At 36.8% G+C, this 27,906-nt stretch overlaps 1 protein-coding gene across 10 annotated transcripts in view; it reads left to right on the forward strand.

Annotated features, from left to right (window-relative positions):
* Window positions 1-27,906, forward strand: part of SOX6 (SRY-box transcription factor 6) — a 377,869-nt gene that overhangs the window by 23,682 nt on the left and 326,281 nt on the right. For 8 of the 10 annotated variants that reach the window (XM_065635311.1, XM_065635310.1, XM_065635320.1 and 5 more), the window contains exon 2: window positions 14,628-14,736. The exons of the other annotated variants lie outside the window; for them this stretch is intronic. The gene's annotated coding sequence lies outside the window, so the exon portion shown is untranslated. The remainder of the gene's footprint in view (window positions 1-14,627; window positions 14,737-27,906) is intronic. 10 annotated transcript variants of the gene reach the window in all.

The following is a 27,906-nucleotide window of genomic DNA, read 5'->3' on the forward strand; positions in this document are numbered from 1 at the left end:
ACTTGAAAGTCTTTGCCACAGTGATGCTGACAGCATGTGAATGCTGAAAGAATGTGCAAGAAATGTTATGTCTTAAAGAAACCTTTACTAAGTATCATCTTCCCTTTGTGTTACATTTGAAATCATTTCAGTTGCTATTAAGGCACGAATGAAAAGGTGTTTCATTGATTAAAGGTGGCGTGTTTTTTTTTCAAGTGTACTGTATGCTTTAAGACAGTCTTCCCATTACTTACTCTGTTCAGTCCCTGCTGCACACAGCAAGTTCATTAACATGCAGATATGCCGTGATTGAAGTCGGGTTGCCTTTTACATTGGAGTTGTCTTGATATAATGAGCTTCTCTTTAATGTTCAAAAAACTGTTGTTACTTTCTAAAAGAGGTTTGTTTGTGAATTTCATTAAATTTAATTCCATCTAAAACAATTTTAGTATTGTTCATTTTACCACAATTAACATGCTTGCTGGTAATGAAAAGTAAGTTTGCTTTTTTTTTTAAACAGATGCATTTTAACTTTTAGGCAATGTGTGGTGGGGGGTTGTCATTAATGTTGAATGAGAGACCTCCTATTTAACTCATGGATTCACTATTTTAATTGGTGCCCATGTGCAAAAGTAGTAGAGGAAAGTAGGTTAGGGTTAGTCTAACTGCTTTTCCTCTTGGATTGGGATAGACAGCATTTGGTCAGGGAGAGAGAAAAAAGACTTACTACACCAGCTTTGTTTTCTTTGTTAGATGAGGCCAGGCAAATGCAGAAGGAAATGTGTCGGTCAGATAATCTGTCTTTGATAAAGAGAGTATTATAGGATGCAAACTTAAAAAGAATAGTTGTACTTTTCTGCTCAGTGTTTCTAATCTAAGAAGATTTGGTCATTCAGGAAACGTAAGGTAGAAACTTACTTGCTGTGAGGTCAACAGACAATGAACATCCAGTTGCTAAGATTTTTCGGTCCAAGTCTTTCTTCAGTGTAGTTGCACAGCTCATTCGATGCCAGTGCCTCTTGGAAACTGCCTGTAAAAGAAAACGAAGCACAGCATTTAAGAAGTGTTTTGCTTGGTCTGGAAAAACAAAGGAAGGTGATATCAGACTGAAGGTGGGGTGGGAAGCAAAACGAGGCTGGAAATACTTTACTTTTCAATAAATGCAACTTCAGCACTCTAAGGGACAGCATTGCTGTCCTGGAAGTCTCTCATGGATTAGGAAATCATCCGACATTATGTATTTTAAGGATGGATTACGATAGTGTACAGAACCAAGCAGAAGCCAATTCTTTAACTTCAGCAAACAGAGCAGGGAAATAGCAAATAAGTTTACATCTTCCCATATTAACATTTTTTTTTTTTTAATAAACCTTGCAACTTCTGAAGCTCTGTTTCTGAAACAGTTTTTTATGAACAGTGTCTACTTATGAACTGGTGGCATTGACAATTGGTCTTGATATGAAGGTAATGCTGTCATCTTCATTTTAATTTTCAGGTCTACATAAAGAACGATTAGTTACAGATAACCCATGTTACTATGGTATAGTTTTGTCATCTTGTGAAGGATACAGAGATACAGAAGTGTTGAATGTGATTTGTACAACTGAAGAAGCTCCAGTACTGCTTTGGAGCTACTAGCTCAGAAAGTTTTAGGCTAACTTCTTGACATAACTGGCAGAAGCCTGGTACAGATTACAAATAAGAGCATTTTGTGTGCATATGAAATTGAAAGTAGTTTGTATTTCCGATAAGACGGAATACTACTTTGTTACTATTTGGATAGTATTGCAAAACTATTGTTAAAGAAACAATTTTTCCCCCCCATTTTTGCTACTATAACAAATGGAAGTTATTAAAATATTCCACGACTATTCATTTAAATGTTTCTTCATTATCACTGCAGTTCTGAAATATCTTTTTATTATAATCTTTAGTATATTTCTGGGTGTTCTGTGGAGTATTTGGACTTTTACTGCTCTCTCTGGGAAAACAGTCCTTAGGTTGATGGATTTATTATCACAATCTGTTTCATCAGTATTGAATTAATTTCCCTTACCTAGGTGAATCTTACTGATGAATCTTCAGTAATAATCTGAGCACCCTAAAATGAGAATCTACATTTAAAACTTACTGAAACTTCCAAGGCTAAATTCTCTCAAAGTGCAATTCTTAGACATGTCCTGAGTTCTGTGCATATGTTCTGGATTTTCTTTTAAAGAAATAATCCATTTATTTAACCTGAGATAATTTTCTTTTTCCCGGAGAGCTTAATTGTCTTACAAATGAAAATGTTCTCTGTGTAATACGCACAATTTATCTAACTCCAGGCTCTTTTTTGCAGTAAGTAGAGAGAGAGGGTCTTCTATTCACATTGCTTTTATGATTCTGGGAATGTACAGAAAGTCCTAGCTCCTAATTTAGCCATTTACACTAGATATCTGAAGTGATATGGTGTGAATATTCCCTGATATGGATTTATCAGTTTATTGGTAGTTATAGAGTGTGAGAGTACTTTTATTGCTGCCAAGGAAGCCGATGTTAGTGAAAATTTCTGGGAAAGTATGAGTAGCAAACTGGGCACATTAGTAGCAGAAATTTGATTTCAGTAAAGACATCTGTTGGAAATGAAGGACTTGATCCTCATGAATGTCCTCCTTATATGTTACAGACCCTTAGGCACATTATGGAGTCCCATTAAAGCCAAATAAGACTTTTTTTGGGCTCATGACTCAACTGTAGTATAGTTCCAGTTACAAAATCGCCTGTTAATTGAGCTGAGTCTCATTGATTTCTGTTTTTTCTTTTTTTTTTTTCCCCTCTTTTTTTGAGAGAGATTTTTCTCTGCTTTCATCCCTCAAAAATAGTTGTTTAATGCATTGCTCAGATCAGTGATTTTTTTGTTTTGCCTTTCTGCATTATCACCATGCTGTTTAAGTGTTCTTTTTTTAAACCTTAAAAATACTTAAATGCTTGCATCTGAAAATTTTTTTGAAATAAACTAGACTTCAAGTAGACCAGTAACTGCAAGGATATACAGTGCCTGCCTGAAATGACTTTATAGTTTGTTAAAATCAAATGACATTCAGTACGGATACTATGAAGAGAAAAATCAAAATAGACACCTAATTATAATTACTTTTTTTCCTGTCATTATATCCGTACGTGCAGAACAACTGATTTGAGATCACAACAGCTCAATTCGGTAGGTACAAAGGTTTTTCCTTCCTTTTTTTCATCATCCACAAGATGTAATATAATTTCTTACACTGACCCAAGTCTGAAATTTCCTCAAGTCAGTGGGTATGCTACCTGAATTAGTGGAATTAATTAATACTATATGAATGCTATTAAGGCTATAGACACTACAGATTAATCATACCAGTAAAATCCAAAGGCTAAGCCTCTGATTTGGTCTCATTGTTCATAGATGGCTCTTCCAGCCAGCCAAAGTTGTTGTGTTAGCATATACTTTCATTACTATTGAAGAAGTGTAATTGAGAACTAAGAACAACACTTAAGTGAGACAGAGGAGGATACATTTGTGAGATGGGCTTCGCAATTTTTCAATGCAGAATGCATTGGCTTTCTTCCAGATTTTTGTGACCTTTTTGAAATTTTAGTCCAAACTGCCAGTTCTTTTGTTAGGTGAAAAATAACGTTTATTTATGAAACCATCTATTCATGCCTGTAGCTCTCACTGTGAAGTGGGACAGACAAATTTGAACAATACAGAAGCACTTCAGTCTGTATCTTATGTATTACAGAAGGAATGAATGCAACAGGTGTCTGTCATCTGTTTTCATATATTTTTGTAGGGAGTTGGCCTTTCTCCTTAGAAAGGGGGATATAGTACATATACGTTAAACTTGTGCATGTGTGTGATACTGCAGGAAATGCTAGGTTTGTTGTTGGACAGCAGCTCGTTTCAAAGCTGAGCCAAGAAAAACAATTAGTGTCAGATCAGAAACATGCTAAGTACAGGGATGCGTAAACTCCTGATTGAAAATAGGGACGTTGGGATGGGTGGCAGAAATGAGTCTGCCATGATAAGTATCGATCAGCGAAGGTCTCAGGTGAAAATCCAATCACATGCTGCAAATGTGACAAGGCCAAGTGCAAGGTCCTGCACCTGGGTCGAAGCAACCCCTGGTATCAATGTAGGCTGGGGGATGAAGGGACTGAGAGCAGCCCTGCGGAGAAGGACTTGGGGATACTAGTGGATGAAAGATTGGGCATAAGCCAGCAATGTGCACTTGCAGTCCCGAAGGCCAGTTGTATCTTGGGCTGCATCAAAAGGAACTTGACCAGCAGGTTGAGGGAGGTGATTCTGTCCCTCCACTCTGCTCTGGTGAGACCCCACCTAGAGTCCTGTGTCCAGCTCTAGAGCCCTCAGTACAGGAAAGACATGGACCTGTTGGAGAGGGGCCAGAGGAGGGATATGAAAATGATCAGAGGGCTGCAACAGCTCTGCTATGAGGACAGGCTGAAAGAGTTGGGGTTGTTCAGCCTGGAGAAGAGAAAGCTCTGGGGAGAATTTATTGTGGCCTTTCAGCACTTAAAAGGGGCCTATAAGAAAGATGGGGACAGATTTTTTAGCAGGGCCTGTAGCGATAGGACGTGGGGTAAAAGAGAGGAGATTCAGGCTGGATATGAAGAAGAAATTTTTTATAATGACGGTGGTAAACACCGGAACAGGTTTCCCAGAGATGTAGTAGATGCCCCATCCCTGGAAACATTCTAGGCCAGGCTGGACAGGGCTCTGAGCAACCTGCTCTAGTTGAAGGTGTCCCTGCTCATTGCAGGGAGGTTGGACTAGATGACTCTTGATGGTTCCTTCCAACCCAAACTATTCTATAATTTTATGAAAGTTAGAGTTCTCATTCATGATGAGCCTTCAAAGTGGATGTAGTCGGCTTCTGAAAGGTGCTTGCCTTTAGAATCAGGGAGGAAGAGATGTTTGCCAAACACCTCTCAAAATCAAGCCATCTGACTTGGTGGCTACAAAAGGAATTTAGGAGTCTTGCTTTAGGTGCTCCTGTTTCAGCTGCTTTACCAGTTATGTTTTAGGAACAGCTACCATAGGTGCCAGGTTTACCCTAGCATTATCTGTAATTCACCCTACACTTAACAACAACTCTGACTACTCATGGATTTGCAGAGGAACAGTCTATAGTGCAGATGGGATTGTACCTGATTGTAAGCCATTTGTACGTAGGTTCCCTATTTTAACTGTAATGTAGATAGTGCTTTGATATGAGCACTGAAGTAACTAAATATTCAATTTAGTGTGCCAATACCAAAGATATAGAAATAGCTGAATTGTAAATATTGTAAATCTTTCAAAAGATGTGTCCAGAAATGACTGACCTTTTGTAAATCATATAAATCATGTTATTGACATCGAAATTTTTCCTCCGATGTTTTTATTTTTTACACTAGGCTTTCTTTACAAAATGTCAGGTACATACCATGTTTTAGATTATGTTCATTTAGCTTTACCCTTCTCTGGGATATGGGACGCAAAAAGCCTTTTTACCACCTTATGACTGTGGTTTGAGATAATTTGTCAAAGAGTACTAATTTATTCTAAAGTTCACAGAGACAATTAGAGGACTTTAAAAAAATTATATTTCTTTTCAAAAACTGTTTTCAGTACAGTGCACACACACAAATGTAAGCAAAAAGTGAAATACAAATTTGGTTATCTAAATTGAGTAGAGTAATTCCAATAACTCCTTGGCATTTTTAGCTTAAGCAGAAAGAGAATAAAACACATTCTGTTTAGTCAAACTATGCTTTCAAGATGCATTTTTTTCATATCTGAATTATTTACCTGCCACTACTTATACTTTAGAACTTTATAGATAAAGATTTTGGCATACCCTGTAAACTGGAGAATACCACACAGTGTGTGTTGGTATCAGATAGACTGTAACTGAGGGGACCTTTTTCCTGACCTGAAACGCTTGAGATCCTGAACTCACCCTTCCTTCACCCAACATGGAAATATACTTACTGATTTATGTTCTAGGATTTTTAATATTAGCACATCAAGCTGCGAAGGGAGAGGAGTAAGGTGTGAAAAAGTGTAAAGTCGCAGCTTAGTATTTTCAAATCGTGAGAAAGATTTTTAAACCTCTTAAGGAATCACATGACAAACTAGTCTGTCCGAAGTGGCAGCAGGTGCGGCTCTGGAAAGACGTGCTGTCCGAAAACCTGGGGGAGCGGGGGCTGCAGAGAGCGAGGCCCTGCATCGCCCGTGGCTGCCAGACCGCAAGGCACTCTGCAGACACAACATGCCCCAAGATGAGCTTTGCACAGTTCAGTGACAGGCTGATAAGCAGCTCGGTTTTTTTGGAACTGAACTCAAAAGTAATTCTAGCCAGTGTATTTTGCATTCGCAGATAGCTGTACATTGTTCCATACACTTGCTGCTTTCAACGAAACATGTTACTTTCTGATAACAAGTTACTGCTTTCAAGATCAGGCCTTCTCTTTGCTGCTATACAATGAGAAGGCACTGGACTTTGCCACTGATGCCTATAACCCATGTTATTTTGGGAAATTATGTTTTAGGAAAATGCAAATTTATTTTCTACTTTTTGCTTTCAGTTCTATGTAGTATTCAAGTATGTTCATCCTGAGATGGGGATGCACAGCAGCAAAAGGCGGCATTGGAGAATGGTCTAGTTAAAAAAAGCTGGGGAGAAAAGCCAATTTACTGATTATCATTCAGCCTAGAAATATTTGTGCATCATTTAGAAAAAAATACAAGTAAAATTTAAGTTAAAAATGTATTTATCTGGAAGGAAAAATAAAATATTAATCATTTTGTCTGAAACAGGTGTTAAAAGAGACTGATGTTCTTTTCAATACAGGCCTTTTAAAATTTGTATTGAAATATATTTAAGATGGATGATAGACATGAGAAATCTAAGTGACAAAAATAAATATGCTTTCAGTAGATGCAAGAATATGTCATATTGACTTTAAACTATAAACCTTTGTTGTCCATACTGGTGCACTGATGAGAGCACACGTGTGTATGTGCACATACATGTGACTTGCAGGCAGAATGGAGCTTGTCAACCAATTTGTCCTGAAGACTGTTGTGAAAGGATCTAATACGGTTTGACTTTATTACACCATGTCTGAGTTATGACTCTACTTTAATTTACAATCAGGATTTGAACAAGGTGCATAACTACTTCTAGGTACCATGATTTGCTATTACACTAATGACAGGAATTACTAAAAATCTTTGCCGCCTTATTGACCATTTAAAGTGCTTAATATTTCTAAGTGAACTCGTGCTTTGAGGAGGTTTGTCCAGAAAAACATTTCGAAAAGCAGTTCAAAAGAACAGTGTGGAAATTTGCAAGTCGAACTATGATTTATAATATTATTTTTATAAGTAGCAACCGCAAAAATAATCATGCTGCTGGAGCCAACAGCAGTATTTTGAAATGGTAGGATCTAATGTATGAGGTTATTGCATATGAATGGAGAGATATGTTATTGCAATGATATATTTTATTACTTGCTTCTGTTTTTATTAAGGATAATGAAAACCTTCTGTTTGGCCCTGTGAACAAAACTAATGTGACCTTTCATGTGACCCACCTGTTGTGCTTTCACAATCGATAATAGTTACCTCATGTTAGGGTGATCTGGAAAATAACAGTATGCCAGCACCACAGAAAATAACATTTGTGTTTCTGTAGTTTGAATTTCTATTTGCCTCGGATCTGAAATTAAGGAAAATATAGGTTATTTAACAAAATGCTTAAAAGTAAAAATATTATTATAAAAGCATTGTCTGTATTACTAGCAGATAAATTTTCAAAGGCATGCAGCTGCTGAATCATAGCTGTAAATTTGCAGAACTGGCTTAAAATCTGTGGTTTTTAAAAGCATCAAAGGTGGTGGGAAAGTCAAATTAGCTGTTTTGAAAGTTAGAAGAGTACACAAATTAAAAAAACCAGTATATATAGATGCAAGTTTCCACAGTTATTTATTTAAAGAATGACAATTTCTTTTCTGTTTCATATAGTACATGGTATTTATTTATTGCAAGTGGAAAATCTTAAAGGCTGAAATATTTGTAGACATTCTTCCAATTGTGTTTAGGTCTTGATTCTGGAAACAAACATTTAATATGAATAGTGCAATGTTGTTTTTCTAGAGGTGCCTGATAAACGTATTAGACTTGTATTGGGATGACTTATAGGTTATGGGCATAAGGATTTGCAGGATCAGGACCCTAATTTCAAAGAGGTTTTTGCACATGGATTTGAAGTACATGTGCTACTGCTGAATTTGCTCAACAGACCAGAAAGGCTCTTTCTCTTCAGAGCCCTTATCGTTTATCTGGTCAATGGCTTGCAAGCTAAGAAGGATTTACACATTGGATCAATGATCCATGAAATAAGGGGGATTTCCACAATGTCTGTCAGTGACAAGTTACAGTGTGGCCACACAGTATGCATTTTCAGAATTAATATGTATGCAGAAATATGTAACTGCATAAATGATTATTATGGCATACTGCCTAATGGTCAGGGAAGTATATAAATAATGTATTATGTGTATTAGAGAAAACTTCGTCATTCTTCCATTTCTCTTGTTTGGATTGAAAAACATGTGTGAACATTCTGTATTCTGTGCCAATAGTCTATGTTGTTCTACAAGCATCAACAAAAATTAGAGCCAGTTAATACAAGAGATCTCTCAGTACTAACTACCCTTTCTCTCAAGTCACATCAATGATTTTTTTCTTTTCTGACCAAGTAGATGTCCCAGGTACTGAAGATCAGCACTTGGCTGGAGTTACAAAATGGGGTCAAATGTCCTTAAATGAAAGTGTCTTCTCACCAGCACGTTTGTGGCTAAGCCGTAAGACTGTCAGCTTGAGTGCCTCCTGATGACAACTGTGAAGTTATGACATGGGGAGAGAGGTATCCTACTAAGTAGGCAGGGCTTGATCAAAAGCCCCTTTGAAGTCAATAGAAAGGTTCCTATTGACTTAAACAGGCTTTGGAACAGGCCCTTAATTAGGAGGTACTCAATCAGGCACGTAATAAGCTTCTTATTGCCCAGTTATGTACAATAGTAACTTTACACCTATGACCCTTACGTAGATTGGATGCCTCATCTTCCAGAAGCTCCATACTACAAACTGACCCATTAGCAAGAGCAATGTCCCAGGTCCTTATCCTTAGTTCCTTCTCTTGCCTCAGGGGTCTAACCCTAAGATGCAGTGCAGCTCTTCTGCTTTGAGTGTGCCAGATGGCTCATAGCTTGTGTTCCCCATTGTCATACTGTAATGAAGAGGACAGGGACCGCACTGAACAGTAAACCTCAAATCTTATCCATAAACCCGGCAAAGTTCTTGGGACTAGTAGCAGACTGAGCATTGCCATGTGGAAACCCTGGATGTCTGGGTTTGATCTGTGTCAGTGTGCCCATTTCACTACACTAGCAGGAACATTTTGGTTTCAGTGAGACTTCTTCATTGCAGAGGAGGCTAAACAGTGCAGCCTGGAGCTGCATTGTCTTTCGTAAAGGGTCTCCATGGGAACCTCATCCAGGGAGGTGAAATGAGCCTGTCTTGGTCTCCCTCTTCTTCAGCCCATTTGTTGACTGTTTGGTATGTACAAGAAAGCCTTCAGGGTTACATTGCTATGGAAAGCAATTGTCATTAAGAAAGACAAATGATTCTTACAGAAGACACTTGACAAACAGAGTTTTACTGCAGTTTACCTTGAGCAGTATGTAAAGGATCTCTGAATATTCCTTGGAAATAAAAACGTGTTAGCACTGGGATGAGCAAGTTATAGGTTGAAGAGAGAACTTATAGGCTGCCTTACACAGCTGTTTTAAAGTCACCTGGATTTCTGTATTCCTGGTTATTCTGTTGAGATTTCTCTTAAAGTATTTACTGTTGAGATAATTTAAGTTATGAACTGGCAGGCATGTCATACTACAAAAAAACCAAAATCTGTAGTAGGATATCTTGCGCCTGTTTTTCAGTAAAGTTTAGTTCTGTGACTTTATATAAAAATTTTCCATGACTGCTGGCAGTAGTGTTCTTAATCACGCTGTTAAACAAGTATGAATTTCGAGACAGCTTGGAAGAAGGGAACATATGAAACCATCCTTTCCACAAATTTTTGATGAGCATCTCTTTGGTTATGTTCTTTCTGTCTGTGAGGCTTGAGGTTAGGATCAGAAAGAAAACAGAAAATGCCAGAGGTTCATATTGTGCTTTTAACCTCTTTGCTTTTTGTCAGTACTTGTCTTATCAAAATCTAATTTAGATTCTCAGTTGCTTAGATTCTAAGCAATCTATGGCAGGTTTTATGTCTTAAATTTTTAACAGACAAGCCATTTTCACTCTGCTCTCTGGTTATTCAAGGTCAAGACACCCAAAAAGGCTTCATTTTTAAATGGTGAATGTGGAGGGTTTTCTGACAGTCTGGTATCTAGAAGGTGTGTTTGTACCACTAGCGTTTTTTTTGAATGCTGAAAAGACCTATATCTTTTATTTATTTTTGAAGTACTCAGTTCATGCTGAAGATAATTAAAACGGAGACTGCAGATTGGCATTTTCACTTAGGACAAATAAGCAGCATTAGTTTTTATGCTTTGGAAAAATAATACTGATATTTGGTTAAAAAAAAACCCAGTAGTTTTCATATACTAGAAATATTTCCATCAGCCATTCATCTAACACGTTTTTCTCTTCCCAGATCTTTTCCCTGTTGTGTCCTTATTGCAGTAATCATCAAAACCATTTGAAGGGTTTAATTTAGACTGAAATGATTCTCCACAGAATAAACAGAATATCTCACCTGTGAAGGATGATTACATTTTCTAAATTTGTTTAAAAAGGAAGGACCTTCATAATTCACATGTGTTCTACTTGCAGTTTTTATGGTGGAGAAATCGTACATACTTTAAGAATGAAAGTAAAACAGTACTGTATTTGAGTGCAATTTAATCTTTCATATTGTCGGCACTGAAAGAATAAGGATCGGTGTTTTGATTTGAGCCATCACCTGGCCATATATTACTATTATTTTACTGTGAAAACACTTTTTTCCTGGTTATTTGAGTGCTCACAATGTGCTGTGTTAAATAAAGGCATTCCAGAAGTCTTTAACAAATTATACATTGAAAGACCGTTGTTGTACAGATATAGGTAAGATTAGACAAAATCAGGGATACCTTGTGAAAAGATTAGTTTAGAGTTCTGACTCATCTTCCACGTGTGTGGGTACTTCTCATCCACTTTTGCATACAGCTGAGGCTATTAACTTGCTGTTCAGGCCACTCAGTTTGGAGGAGTAGTTCATTCAGGTACATCGCTTGTGCAAGGCTAATCGAATGCATTTAAGGATGGAGAGGCAAATTATTCACCTGCACACATTCTCTCTCTCCCCGGCAGCAGCGCTGGTACGGATTTGCTTTGCAAATAAGAGTAGGCTTGCCAGGAACCGTGCAAATGAATTTCCATGGCATTCATGGCAGGAACAGAATCAGAGGATGTACTGGGGTATGTCTCAACTGTCTGTTGCAGCCCATATAGAAGCTGTATGGCTTTGCTAGCTACTGAAGCTATAGGTCCTCAGTGATGGCCTCTAGTCAGGTCTGTGGCCCTACAAACCCTGCTGCTCCTCCAGAGCGCCTCAAACTGAGTAGCACACAAACAGCTAATCCGTTTATGCAGCAGCATCTGGCTAGTCCAGATTTTCAGTAAGAATGCAGTCTTTCAATAAGATTTCAGTTTGTCTGATTTGTTAAATACCCTATCCTGTCTCCTCCACAATTAATCAGATGTTTACATACCGTATTCCATACATCTGCATGTGTGAAATGATATATTTAATATATTCTATGTCTGCCTCAATTTGCGCATTTTAATTCATTTTTTTAGAGGGTGAAAACCTTTGCGAAGGGCCTGAAACAGGCCAAATATGCTACTGTTGCTATTTCTTAGGCCTCTTACATAACCCAGCTGTTTTCTTTAATGCCAGATATACTTTTTTCTCTCTTTATAATAAGTTATATTTTTCTCTCTTTAAAGCTGTGTTAAAATTGCATGATTGAATTAATTTGCGATTGGTTGATTGTTCCTTATACTTATTACCTAGCTTGCAAGTTCAAGGATTTTGTTCAGTATATTTCCAACAGCTCATAAGGTATGACATGTCAACATTTCCAATGCAACAGTAGTTGTGTGTGCTTTTGTTTTTAGGGTTAAACTTGAGACTCTGTAGAACCAGTTTTTGGCAACATCTTTAGGAAAGTCAGGGTCATCTCAAGATGGAATCTTACAAAATGAGTGGCTACTTTAAGAGCAGATTTACTTTACATACTTTTAAATACGTGCTGCAGTTTGGTACAGCTGTGTACATTCTTATTTCAGCTTTCTTCTCCTTGAAAGACTTGGCTATCTTTTCCTCTTGTGTATTCAGGATTCCCCATGTCCCTGCTTCTCTGCATTGTCTTCTGCCTTTTCATGGGATCAGAGTAATTTTCTTCTGGTCATGTTTGTTCTGTATTAAAAAGAGCACCCAAAAGTCAAAGTGCAGTTTTGTATGCAGTAGTCTGGCCAAATATGTATTAGTGTGGCAGGATATCTGTTCATAAAAAGGGGAGAGAAAAAAAAATGGGGCAAAAAAAAAGACTGAGCTTATAGATTACCTTAGGATTTTAAAAGTTGAAGAAAGACAAACAGTCATGTTCTCATTTTTCTGGAATATCTCTCAATTCAGGAGTGTTTTGTGTGTATCTGGCTAGTTGTGAATGTAAATATATGTATATAAACATGTTTTATAATTTGAAGTTATATAGTCTGTTAACTAAAATGATACCCCTAAAAGCCGTTGGTCTGTCATAGATGACATAGCTTAGCTTTTATATCTTCCGTTCATCAAAAGAACTGATGAAAATTTCAGTCTAGCTGACAGCCAAGTAGCTAGAGAAATAAAGACTGCTGATGCCAGAGCATGAGCAACACAATAATTTGCTAAGACTAGTACAGCTGGCTGTAACCTGATCATATCTGGATCAATTGATGATATTCTAGATTAGTTTATCATGTGACTGACTTGCAGTTCTAAATTCCAGGAAAATATTTAGACTGAGTTTAGTGAAAAATAGCATATTTAGTTCAATACAGATGTTTTGCAGCCAAACAGTGGCAGAAGTGCTTCCCAATAAGTGCACTGGAAGTTGAGAAACACAGAATAGAATAAACATGTTTTGTTATTGGCAGACTTTAGCTTTTTTTACTTGAGGTTTGGAAAAGATGTTATCTTCTCTCATATGATTTTGTATAATAATTAATTATTAGACAAGGAAGAACTTCAGATGCATTCAGAATTAAACAGAATGGAGAAATTTTTGACCAGACCCTGAAAAAAAATTATCCTTCTGGGCTATACTCTTAAGTATTTATTTCCTTATAATTTCCTTCCTTTTTACTCTTCGCTCCTTTGCTGTTCCTTGCCATTAACTGGCAGGATTGTTTTAATTGTTTTAAGAAGAGGGGATTGTGGACGCTTTTGGAGTGTCAGCTTCCGTACGTAAGCCTTGCTGGCTTATTGAGCTTTTCCAGTTCACTGATGCGAGTGCAATCATCGAATGGTTCATATACAGCTCTAATTCCAACTTATTTGGCAGTTATTTCTTGAATGGACTAATTTTACATATGATTAGTTTTTAATTCTTAAATCAGAACATAAACTGTGTATTATACTACTAGAAAAGTACGTTATAATACATAGGATATGATTGACTTGAAGTGTGAGTTCTGTTGTTCCTGGTATGCCAGTGTGCAACCACCGGGACTTCTGTGGGGACTCCTACTCTGCAGCTGAAAGCAGAATTCATCCTGAAGCAAAAAAGTGATGCAGATTTTTAGAATGTGACAAGAATAACATTACAAGATATGTAACTATAGCAAAGCATACCAAGAAAATTATGTTTCTGTGAAAAGCAGACTGCAGTTATTTCTGGGCTGATCCTGGTTTCTGATTCACAGTTGTGAAGGCCAAAACATATAGAAATGCATATATTTATGCATGGGGAGGACTTGGTGAATCTCTGCTGGGTCCTCTTCTCATTTTGGTAGGTAACAATAAGGCCAGACAATGTCTTGCTCTGTTTATATCCACCAGCTTCTCCTCACTTTCACTAGAGCACAATTATAGAAAGAACAATGCACTGGGCTCGTGACTAGCTCATACGATTTGCAAAAACTGTTTGCTTTTCAGAGCTGGCAACTCAGTCTTAACGTGCTCAAGGAATTTAGATCTACTACTATGTCATGTCATTGCTTGTACAGGATTTGCATCAAAAATATGCCAGAATGTATCACTTTTTATAAACAGCAAACTGCTAGTTTTATTAGAAAAGGTAAAGCAAGGACCTATCGTATAAGTTTTGTGTTGTGTTGGTTTTTGTTGTGGTTTTTTTTTTTTAGATAGGGATGTTAAAATATCTCTTTTTAAATGTAGACGTAAGACCTAATTACTTCATCTCATAGCAAATAAAACTTCACTGCTTCAGTGAAGTTAACATGAATTAAAACTGAAGTAACACGTTAGTGAATCTGCTCCATTGTGTTTGCCCTTTTCTAGATGCTGTGAAACTTAAACCAAAATATTAATTCCACTGGCCTGAAAGCAGCAACATCTTTCCCTGTGAAAGTTTTTCTGATGTTATAGCAGTTGCTCAAGATTCTAAGGTGTAAGTTGAATGATTTCTTTCCTAATTTAATGCATTTTGATTTGATTGTTACTTTTGGGGATGGTGTATTATCCTCACATTGTGATTGTTACATGTCTCTGTGATGATAGTAGTTGAAATAACAGGGAACAGTAGTTGAAATAACAGGGAAACCCTGTAATGCTTTTGTAAGATGACAGTAATCTGATTATCCTTCCTGAAAGTAAATGCTCTTGTTCATTTAACTTGTTGGTAGAAACTTAAAGTCACGCTGTTGCTCAAAAAAGATGAGGATATGACTTGATAACAATTTGCTACTTGCTACAATATTGTTAGCCATGATAAAATTAAAGGAAAAAGAAACTACAGGAAGTAAATAAACTATATTTGTTTTTTAAATCTCTGATGTTAGGAAGTCTGCTCTGAGATTTTGTATAAAAACAAGAATGTAATGTGCGATTTGTTTTTGCCAACAGATGAGATATACACTCTTTGGAGTGTCACCCAATGAGAATGACACTCTATGTAGTCAAATGTTTATTTACTTGCTCATATGTTACATTTAATCTGTCTGACGGCTTGTCTAATAAGGATTAACATGTTTGTGATTCCTCAGATTGCCATATGCACTCGTAGATCTCTTCACTAAATTAACTGTTTCTAATTTCTCACTTTCATCAGTTCCACTCCCTTTTACTATTGTGCAGATATGTTTTTGTGTCATTACATATTTTATCCTTCTCTTATTTGCATCTTATTATTATAAATTCATTAGACTTGGGTTTTTGTTTTTTTGAAATGTTGTTTTGTTGAGGGACTAGGCTTGCAAGTTACTTGTAATAATAACTCATTTAATTTCCATCCAAATTTCTTATAGATCTTTCATAATAATTTTTTGGTAAAATTTTGTTCAGTTCTCCATGTCTATAGTTATCTAATCTGTTATTCTTTCACTGTATCAGTTCAATTTATATATGTGAAAATTTCGATGGGTGCAAATTCATGTCCTGGTAGGATCATTTTGATTTGAAAATATCTGTTTTCTGGTTTATATACTATTGTGGTAGTTTAAAACTTTCCATGCCATACAGGGTGCAGCAGTGTATTTGTTTATTATGGAACTTGTCGTTGTCACTTGGGATATATTTTCTATGCTGTGTCCTTGAATATGGGATGGTTGTAGGTGAGAGACATTAAATGTAAACCTATCCGTAGCATTCCCCAAAGTAAAGGAAATGTCTAGATTTGAGAATTATCACTTCAGTTGAGCTCCCTGATTTTTTTCATGCTATCCATACTTTATTGAGAAAGCTAAGAATCATCAGTACTGCACAGAAATTTCCACCTTTTGCCACAAATTTTACTTTCAGAAATGAGCGAAATAAGTGAATTAGAGGCAATCTGCAAGCGAGACTTATTGATCCTGTTGGAAGTATGTTCGTTGTTCACATCATGTTTTATTTTATCTAGATCTTGAAAACTAAGAGCCAAAAAGAAGTCTAGTATCATTGAAGAGTAGTCCATATTCTTGTCTTCTCCCTTGGTTTTTCAGACTCTCCTGTGTTTAGAACTGTGCTCATATAATTACTGTATGTGCAGGAACTGAAAAAAATATGGTGGGAGAGTCTGATGTGAAGTATTCTTGATATTGTTCCTCAGAGTACTACTGTGAAATGTCTTTGGTTCCTTTTACTTCTAAGAGTTTAATTTTTGGTGGGTCATTAGTTTGATTTCAGAGCCAGACATCTTAAAAGAAACAGTCCCAAACTAGAGGCCATTCACTTTACCCCTAATCTGTTAGATAATGCTCTGAATCATCAACATACAGAGGAAACATAGAGTAACAAAACTGGTAAGAGGTATCTTGTATGTGCAGGTGAGTACATTAGCTAAAGGTGAAGATGTTCTTTCTGTTCTGGTAGGACTTCCTAGAATAGAAGTCAGATTCTGGTATGTTGAAGTTTCCTTTTGAGGCCGTGCTTTGGCAAGATGCTGTCTTGTTGCTTATAAAATGACTAAAGTGTCTACCAAATGCAAGTGCCAAGTCAAAATATGTTCTGTATTTTGGTAATTGTGCAGAAAGAACACCAGATGGTTCTGATGATGAAGTGCTTTGGGTGGGATCACCAAGTTTTAATGGATGGCAAACTGCAAAGGCTTAATTACCAGCGTCTCTAGCAGCATACTTTTTATCAGAGTGGACAAGTTATTTTCAGACACAGAAAAGAAAGAACCATGTATTTCTTTGCATGTAGCTGAATAAAGCTCACTTAGCTTCTCTGTAGGGGTATCTGAAACTCAAAATACTTGGGCCTAATAGAGAAGATGCCAAATTATGTTTCAAAAGTAGAAAAACAATATTATGAACAATACTGTTTTTGTTCAAGTAGCTTGTTGTTGTTTGTTTGTTTGTTTGTTTGTTTTTTGGTTGTTGTTGGTTGGTTGGTTGGGTTGGGTTTTGTGTTTTGTTTGTTTGTTTGTTTTGTCCCCAGCATGATCAGTTTTCACAGTGCTGTTAATGTGTAATTCTCCTACAATATGAACATATCATACAATGATATTTATTTTCCATAAGTAGTCTGAGACAGCTCAAAAATGATCCGTTCTCTTAGAAGATTTTCCCATTGGAAGAATTTAGACAAGCAACATTCAGAGAGTAGAGAAACTAAAAAATTAAATAACAGGTCACACAACACATTTTATAACTCCGACAATGTTCCTTGATTTGATAAGTCCATACAACTTTGAAGCATTGATATTGCAATGTTAAAATTTGACTTTTAATTTTAATACCTTCCAGCCAGCCCTAACAACACAGTAATTTGTGTGCCGTAATCACAGAGGACTTTGTATATGTGTGAATGAAGTGTTCTTTGCATTTTTTTCTTGCATTTGTATGATACGTTTGCTAAATCCTAGTGATGTTGGAGAACCTAGTGATGTTAGTATTTGCTTCCAGTTTTTACATGAGAACAGCATCACCCTTGTCTGTAACTCTAGTCGTTATTGTCATTGAAATAATTGAAAGTTTCACCATTGACTGTAGTGTGATTGTCGGATCAGCTTGTTGAAATGCATCTTGGATGAGGCATACTTGAGATAATGAGGCCAAGTCTGGCCTTCGCTTTGGCTTCTGTAGGATTGGAGTCATGGAACGGTGAACTGCTGTGAAATTTGTGTTTTATAAAATGAAAGAATCCCGCTTCTTATATTGCCATATAACAGTGAATAAAAGCGGAAGAGCCTAAAATGTTATGTTTTTAGATCCTCTTCTTGTGTCTCCAGAAGCCAGGTTTTAAAGATTGTTGGGACTTGCTGTAGAACACAGCTGCTTCTCCAGGTAGGTAGAGATATCAAGAAGAGTATCATATATGATTGATGGGAGACTCTCTTTTTGGCATTGAGCCACTTTGTAAATTTTTTTACATAATTATCTCTTAATTTTTGTACATGCACTTAAGCAGCTTATGATTAGTTCATTGTAAAATCAGAGTCGGCATACTTACAGAGAGGATTCATCTGACTTCTAAGAGTAATGTATTTTTTTATACTTATAACTTTTAAAATGTTTTAGTAGTATTTTTACATGGCCTAGACAGGGATTCTGCTGTCTATGATTTTGTTGAGTAGAATCTTATTCTCTGATTTTCAAGGAAGTGACTTGCTATTAAGGTGTTGCTAATTGCACAAACAACCCCAGTACAGGGTGTCAGGATTAGAAAATTTTGTTGCTTGATCTCCCTCCTATATCCTCAAATTATGGTTTGAAAGTTCCACAAACTTTATGTTGGCGCTCTGTACAGGGGATCTACTCTGTAATACTCTGTAGTATTTTAAAATATTTATTTTCTTGTAAGGTACTTTAAAATTTCATCTGGAAATATTATGTAGGTGCACAATATATTCTCGTGGTGATTAATAATAGTAGTGTCTGACTTTGCAGTGAATTCTTGGGTATTGATAATTCAGCCAAGTTCTGAAAATTTTTAAGAGATTCATTAGATCTTTGGGGTGACAGAATAAGGATCTAATCCTAGACCCCTTAAAATCATTGTTGTTCTGCAACAAATCAAGTACAGAGTGGTTTTAAGCCTGCATTCCAAAAATAGCCATGCCTTTCTGTGAATTCAGGGGAGATCCTGGGGTTTGATATATTTCTTTGTGGGATCATATTTATTCATACTGAATAGTGTGTCTGCTGATATTTTCAAAATGCTTATCCTCTTAGAACTGCACACTTTTAAAACCCTTTATGGCCATTTGCACAGCACTGAGAACACTGGGATCTTGGACAGAGCTGTGACCTGCAGTATCACCCCAATGCAATTAGTTGGAAAGAAAGTGGATTAAGTTATTCAGAAGCAAGGAGTAGTCAGTAATAAAAATAACTGAAATTATAATTGTGATCATTTGAATGATAACACTTTACAGTTTCTTTAAAGAAGAAAGAGAAGCATAAAGATCAAAAACTTTGTCAAGTAGGGAAGATCATCTATGAATATTATTTTAGTTCTTGAGAGTGGCATTTGCTAAAATTTCAAACATTTTCTTTTTCCTTGGTTTGCCAGAAAGTTTTCTTATAATTTTACTTATACTTGATTACTTAACTTTGCACTGCATTCCACAGGGTGCATATGCCATATAAAGAGGGGAGGGTGACCTGGAAAAAGAGGAGTTTCTAGCTTGAAGAAACAAAGTATGTCTAGTTAAAGTAAAATAGAGGAACCAGAAAATTTTACCAAAAAAACCCCCAAACAAACAAACTCCCCCAACAAACAAACAAACAAACAAACAAAACAAAAAAGAAAACAGCCTGCATACTTCATAGTTGGCAGGGAGTAGTTATAACTTGTGCTCTAATGATTTCTGATGGATGTTGCTGTAATGTTCACTCTGGTGTTCATTAAAAAGAAAAGGGAGAAAACACCACCCTAAAATTCCACAGCAATAGCCGCTTCATTTAGCACAAGACAGAAACATATTTGAAGTACTTCTTAAAGAACTTTCTTTAAATATGTTTTTCCTTGTATATTTTTCTTTTGTCTAGTTAAACCAGTGATAAGATCTCATAATGAGATATGTCAGGCTGATGAGTTAATTTGGTGAAACTTTTAGGTTTGCTGTCCAGGTTAATGCCAACTTTTTGTGTGTTTTTTAAATTTTTTTTTAAAAATCAATATTCCATTTACGTTTTTGAAATATCATATACAAAGTGCCTAGTAGCCACCCTTCTAGCCATCAGCTTTTCATTGCTGCCTGTCAGGATCATGCTGAGGGCAGGTGTGGGTAGCCTGAGGCTCAGAGATGTTGAGCAATGCTAGTAAATGCCTGGAGATATGGTTTTATATGACTATTTAAAGAGGCTAGGAATCACTTTCAGCACATGAAAAACAAAACCCTTCCCCTAAACTTACCTTTACATTTATAGCTTAGGACAGTCTGTCCTAAAGTGCAGGGCACCTCTGACTCCAGGATCAACAGTTTACTAATATGTAATCTCTATACGCAGCACAAAAACCAGGCTATGAACATACAACTGATCCTTATGGACTGATAGAAAGTAGTGCTTTAGCATTTTAACCTGCTTGACTGTTAGTACCCCTGATGTGGCTTAACAGAAATTGGAGTCAGGGGTCATCATATTGTTTATTTGATGGGCAGTCTTGCCTCCAAGGATTTCTATCTATGATGAACGTATTTCAGTTCTGGTTTCAAAATATCTTGCAGAGGTGAATGTTGTAGAAGAAAAAGGAAATAAAAATCTTTATATGATATGCAACAAGAACAGATATTGTGCAAAATTGCAAACATGATTTTGACAGAGATGTCATAGGTGAAAATCAGAAGAAACTAGAGTTTCACTTGGTTAAGTCTCCAAAGCTTGAGTTCTTATCAAACTGATAACTTTACGAGTGAAGGCAAATTTCTGTTTCAACATGTACTCTTTCCTTAATTAAACATAATTTTTTGCTTGCTTTTTTAGCTAATGAAATAGTCATGCTTTAGGAGAGACTGAAAGGAGGCTGAGAAGTTTTTATTTTGAGGTTTTGGTGAGGTAACATGGTTACTTTTTTTTTTTTTTAATGTGATTTATTTGTCCAGCAGGTGTGAGTTAATTATCTTTAGGACCGGTTATTGTACATAATCAGAAATAGAATGGTCCTTTAGGCAGAATATAAAGCCATATCTTTGCTGGTATCACTCTGTGCCACATACTTGGGGAGATGTTTCTAATTGACTGAATGGATCCTTGAAGAAAGTTTTATTTACTTATCCTTCTTCTAAAATGAAATTAAAATGAGAGCACCTGGACCTTTTCTCTGGTTATAGTGTCAGGTGAAATGAATTTCAAAAATTGGATATGAGGTTTGGTGTTTTTTTTTTTTTTTTTAAGGGAAAAAAAAGGAGACTTAAGCTATAATTATTATGTTTCAGGGTTTCAGGAAAAAACCCCTGAAGATATGTAGTAAGGAGGTTTTATCCCTCAGGGAATCCAGGGAAGTAGGCCTGAAGGCAGACATTCTTAAGCCCTTCTAATTGATTTTTATGTCCTACTTAATTAGCTTTGAAAATCTGAGCTGTAGGAATATGGTACTCTCCAATACAGAACCCCAATATTTTGTCTGGATTAACACTAGTTTCAATGGAAGCAAATGGCACACATATTGTAATATTACAAAATAGATTTGTCAGAAAAAATGTGAGTTTATGTACAGCTGACTTAGCTCCCAGGCATATGGCTCTCAAACGTGCTTGGATTAAATTCCAAAGGTAAGGGTACATCGTTGCATTTTTTTTTTTAAATCAAAACCATCAATCTCTTTTTTTTTTTTTTTTTTTGCGGTTATGTAAGTGCATGACAATTGTGACAGGTTGAATCTTCAATTTTCAGGGAATTTTCAGATCCAAGTTCTATATGGTATACTTATGCTGGAATTTTAAATATGGCAATGTATTCTCATGGACTAATGTCATTGTTGATATCCCTAAAATATCAGCTAGACATTTCAGCTGTCTTACCATTTGTGGCTCTTGGAAATAATGGTAGAACTGGACTTCCACAATTAACACTTCCCCCTCTTCCCCTACCCCTCCAGTCTCTTTGCTTGAGAGCTTTAGTTACCTGGTGAAGAGGTTTTTTTCTTACTATTCCAAGCCTTGCTTCTGCACATGTAGGTTTTACATTATCAAAAATTGTGCCAAGTCGTTTGCATCTGGTAAGTGTATCACAAGGACAACTTAGCAGGTGTTCAGGTCAAAGTCCAGTAAAAGAACCTGATAAAGATGTGTTCTAAACCTTTTCTGTGTTCTATGTGCAACAGCTCCAGACTTTGAGCAATGATGCCCAATGACTCAAAGCCTCTCATGTTATTTAACTGTTCACAACTCTGCATAATTCTTGAGGCTTTGTCTAGTGAGGAAAACACAGTCATGGAATTTGTTTTTATTTTTCTTTCCAAAAAGAGCATTTATTTGGTCAGAGGAGGTCAGCAATTATAGATAAAATATAAATATATATATAGATAATATATAAAAAATTGGGGATAAAATGAACATGTACCTGTAAATATAGATCATTGATTTGAATCACAAATCAATGGGATTCCATTCTGTTGTGTAATTGAATTTAAATTTAGTCCAATCTAGAGCTCATGAAGCTCATTAAACAGATTTAGTTGCATGCTAGACTACAGTTTGAATAAAATTTTATACTTTTTATACTGTCCTTTTCAGTCATGTGACTGAGCTGAAAGAACGTACCCCTTTTTAAACAAAGTAAGCCAATTCCTCAGTAAAATTACTTTAAACATTGCTCTGAAGATGAAAGAGCAGGGAACCTGAGACATGTTATGTATTCAAAAGATAAAGGGAGGCCAAAACTGCTAACATAACTTTAATACAATTTGCTAAGAAAAAATACATCAGTGTGGTAGGCTAACAGCTCCTGGTATGCGTGTTGTTATTCTTGCATAATGCAATTATTACATAGCGATAATATTATATAAGAAGCAGAAACACTGTTATTATTTTGTGTTAAAGTTGTAGCCAGAGAACCCTTGTGAGATTGTATTACAGTAGTGCCCTGAGACCCTGTTATGGTTGTGAGTCCCCGTACAATGGAGAAAGTACAGCTGGGGCACAGGGAGAGGGAAAAAAAATTGCCAAATACTATAATGCAGGTGAGTGCCAGAGCTGCCATATCAATCTTTGTGTGGTTGATTTCTGTGGCTGTGTGACAAATGTGAGTCTCTGAAGAGGGACCTTGGATGCCATTTCCAAGCCACTTCCTCTGGACCCTGCTGCTCCTCTACGTCTAGAAAGGAACTTTCCAAGTGCAGTTTGCAATTGCTGTAAAACTCTCTCTGTATTTGTTATATCCTTCTAACAGTACCACATATTGGAAGAGTTTCTGGTATTTGGAACACCAGTCATGCTTCTTGAGGCTTGTAAGGCTGTAACTTCGTTCTGGACTTAATTTGCCTTGTAGTGCCTTCAGCACATGGATCTGTGTATGAGAACGCTACAGAAACACACCTGCTTTGAAAGCTTTCTCTGTTTTCTTTACTTCGATCATATCGATTAGGAATGACCCAGCCTGTGGCTATTAAAATGGCATGTAGCTCACAAGAAGTTCAGAAGTGTTTTTTGTGTCGTTGCCACATCATGTGAGTGGCAATGGGCTGGTGCAGGAGCTGCTGGGAAATCCGAGTCCCTTGATGTGGGAGCCTGGAGCTAGCAGTGCCCACCAGCCTACCCGGAGCCACTGAGGAGGTTTTGCTATCTCTAACCTATGAGTTATAGCTGGAGTTCCTCCTCTCCCTTCAGCCTTCCAAGCAGCGTGGGGTATGTCTTGTGGTTCTTATCTGCTTGAAAGTATGAGTACAGAGCTTATCAGATCTGGAATTCTAGACCTCCTCCTTTCATACAAAAGAATAAATACATATTTAGGTATTTCTTTCATCTGCACAGTGAATTGGACGTTTTTGGCGTTTTCAAGTGTAATTTTAGTGGCAGGTATAGTAATACATTTAAATTAAGTTGTTGGACATGTGCAGTACTTTTTCATTAAAAACCTTTTTAGTCTTAACCTTCTGCTATGCTATGAAGTGATAGAGCCAAAAGACCTTAATTTTGTATTCTGTGCTCAGGTTCTGTAGTGATTGGATGCTTTATAGATATGCAGGCACAGAGCAGAGAAACCTTCACGAGCTGCCTGTTGAAGACATAATGCAATTTTGTAAAATGCATGTGTGGTTACAGAAGAGACCAGAAGGAGCTCTTATAGTCAGTTATATAATATAATGCTGCCAGATCACGTGCCGCTGCTGAGTGCTACCCTTTGGGGAGGGACAGGGAACAACTGTTGAGGGGTGATGCTTATGGGGTTCCTTTTCTTAAGAGGTAGTTCACAGAAACACCATCTATTTTATCTGTATGTAGACATGCTTTTTGTAGGCAGATGTGAGGTTGCTCTTCACTAGAAGTCATGTAGTTTACATAAGTGCTAACCGTAGCTAAACTGGATGAGAGTGGGTTTGTGGCCAGTCATCTCTGAGTGTGGGCAGAGTGAGCTCACATCTCCCTGCAAAACTCTGTGGAGATGTATCCTATTTTAGGTATTTTTTGAGCCTCGTTTCTGTAATAACGACATCACAGCTTCTGATATGTAGAGCGGTGAAGTATCACTGTTACAGAAGGGAGAAATAGTTGCTCCTTTTTGTGAATAAGGAACTAAGAAGCACAAAATAACTCTTTTGCTGAAGGTTCAGCAGAAAATCTATAGCAAAGCAGTGGCTGAGTACAGAGCTTCGGAGACATATGTTTGTATTGTATGCACTGTGTTTTTCTTACCTCACTGTGATGCAACATGGTTTTTAAAATGACTACTTGTGTAACAGGTGGTATGCTCTAATTCCTCCTTTGATAGATCATTTGGCTGCAATCTCTGTTACAGAGTACAAAAATCCAAATGAGGGTCATTGCAGAGGGACCATTCTAAAATGAAAAGCATTAGAAGGACAACTTTTTTTTTTTTTCCAAACCTTTTGCTAGTGCATGGAACCTAGGAGAGTAAACAGTTTAAGAAATAAGGCAGTAATGGCAGTAAAATACAATCCTGGGCCACTGAAGAGAAGTGACAGGGAAGATAACAGGAATTTCCTTATCTCTTTTGTAGAAAGTCTCATCTAAAGTGGTTAATTACTTTGTTTAATTCCTGCTTCAAAATGATCATGAATGGAGAGTTTTCTGTGTGTAAAACATTCTTCATTGAATCATCTTGAAACTGTGCCCTTTTCCTCAATTAAGTAAGATATTTAGAAATCCAACTGAAAGACTCCCAGCACAATCAGCACACTGCACCCTTGATTTTTGAGACTGTGGCTAAGGGCTTACAGGTCATTAGTGTTGTTTTAATTATGAAATTTTGCACATTTCAGGGTGTGAAATTGCTATGTGATTCAGGCTTTAAATGTATAGCTTCATTTCTATATTATTCCTTTTTTCATTTCATGTCATGCTATAATTCCGAAAATAGTTTTTTAACAGTTGTTGAATGGTACATATTTTAGTCCCAGCAGCCCACAATGATAGGCCACATTCTCAAATGATATAAAACGATGCTAAGCTTTTTAGTAAATAACTGCTTCCATTTTTTACTTGCAGAATTCCTTCATGCTCACTGATGATGGTGCACAGAAAACTCAGACTACCTGTATAGGTTCTATCTTAGAAGAATCAGAATACTATAAAAAAAGATCTTGTAAAAGATTTTATAAAATGAGTAATTTTGTTTCTGCTTTGCAGAAGTGGTGAGATCTTATGTTCTGAAAACTAAAATCTCTTGGAATTATTAGAGCTGATGGTGTGTTGGGGGGAAAGAGGACAATTTTATAAGTGACATTTGGCTACTTCTTGAATTGTTTTTGGTTCCTAATACTTAGGGCATACGGATTCCTGAAGTCATTTAGTGATGTACGTGATCTGTGTTATGTCCAGTGATCTCTTGGTGTCAATATGCATTTGTAAGACAAGCAAAAGCTTAGCTTTTTGAAAAATCAGTTGCTTTGAAAGATTCTGTGGAACTGTTGGATGACTGTACATTATTCTTAGTCAAGTCAATGAGAGATGTCTAACTTCATTAACCCTTCTTTTAAGCCAGGCCTGTGACTTTTTGGTGTTTGCAGAAATGATCTTTGTCTTATTTCATGTTACCTGACGTTAGGACACCTTTTCCTTTTTGCAAAAAACAACTCCAAACAAGCAGTCGCAAGGGTTAAAACTGCTATGATGTTGGCTTTTGAGCAAAAGTTTTCATTTAAAATGTAACCTTTTTAAGGATTTCCAAAATGGATTTTTTTTTTTTTTTGAGGGAAATGAGGAGATAATAAACCTTTGCTATCTTCATGGAAAGCTGGTTGCCTGAACCCTTATGTCCTTTTGTAAATCCCTGTCTTTGTTGTTTCTTTTTTTCCTGGTGTGGGCAGTTTGTATTTGGGATCTTTTATTCTGCTTTCCAAGATTTGAGAGTCCATCAGGTGTTATCACTGGATGTTTTCAGCAGCAAGCGTCACAGAATTGTACCCACTAAGTTCATATAGATCTGCTATATTGCATCTCCTTTTGCCTCATTTCCCCTGCCTTGCAGCCATGCTTCAGCTTGTGGGTTGAAATGCTGGTTAGTACCAGAGCACTGGAGTCATTGGTACATAGATTTAGGTCTTCGCATTGTGTTTTTCCTCTGCCGTCGAAAGTTTCCGCAGTTTCACAGAGTGGTAGAACAGAAAGTCAGCCACAGTACGGGAAAAAGAAAACATAACCTTTTTTGTTTGATTCATACTATATGTGCAGAGTTAAGTATGAAACATCTTTTGGCAGGTAGATGAAATCAGAGCATAGGTTATTCTCACAGCTGGATTTTCCCCCTTTCATAGTGGGACAGGAGAGCCAGTCGTTGATAAGGATGCTAACAGCTTTCCAAACAAGCATCTGAAATACCTGCAGAAATTGCAGCTATTGAGAACACTTTGAGAGCATTTTGACTGCAACACATCTGAGTGAAGTTTCTGGTGGGACTTGTACTAATGAAATCAAGAGAACACTTTAAAGAAAACTTTGTTCGTGTATATGTGTATGCGACGACCACTCACCTGTGTAGTCGCCTGCAGTTCAACTCGAGACATCCAAAGTGAAAACATAAATGGTTTAAGCTAATAGAAGAAAGGCCAGACTTCTGAAAGGGTTAGGTCTGTCTTCTCAACACCAGTGGGAGCTGGCCTCCCAAACACCTTTAAAAATGTGATACAAGTCTTTTATTGGTAAAAGAGACAGGTATAACAATCTACATGAAACAACTACTGACTTGTATAGTATTAGTCCTTGGTCTGTTTTATTTATGTAATACATTTATATTTAATTATATGATTTGTATAGGATACACCTTACAGGAATTTTGTATTTTGCTTTCTGATATTAGTGTTTGATGGACAGAAGGTTTTCTACATGGATAGGAAAGTTTTGTTGTTGTTTGTTTATTTAAGAAAAATCACCTGGAAAGCTAAAAAGGAAAAAAGTGGTGTGATTTGTGTGTCTGTGTGTGTGTTATCATGTTATCATGTGTTATCATCTATCTCTTGAGACAGGAACTGTGCAAGGTAAAATGAGTCAAGGCAGTAAGAAACAGGCATCATTTTCTTCCACTTAAACCCCAGGTACCTCATACTTGAATTTTCACTGTGAATAACTGTTTCTGGTCGGTTAGACTGTTTTCAGCATTTTCCTTATTTATACTCTGGTTGTGTTGGTAGACTACTGCTATTACTGAACACTTACATGATTGCGCTGTTTTATTAAATTTATGAAGGGAATGTGGTTGAAGGAAAAGTCAGTTTTATATGATGTATCGAGTACAACAGTCTAGCTCAGATCGGTCCATTTTGAATAGAGTGAACTGTTCGGGTTTTTTGTTTTGGTCTTTTCGACCCTGACCAACTACTTAATAGGTAAGCCTGCAGCTGGTTCACAGTTCTGAGGTGTTATCTGAGCAACAAGCCTTAATTTGCTCAGGATTACTGGGCATGGTTAGCCCTTTTCTTCCTTCTCCCTCACTTGCACTGTTGCCTCTTGCCATAAGGATCAAGGCTTCACATACATATTATTTTGCAGCACTTTTTACCAAACGGAACTTTTTTC

This window comes from Caloenas nicobarica, chromosome 5 (genome assembly GCF_036013445.1).
Source record: "Caloenas nicobarica isolate bCalNic1 chromosome 5, bCalNic1.hap1, whole genome shotgun sequence".
Taxonomy (NCBI): Eukaryota; Metazoa; Chordata; class Aves; order Columbiformes; family Columbidae; genus Caloenas; species Caloenas nicobarica.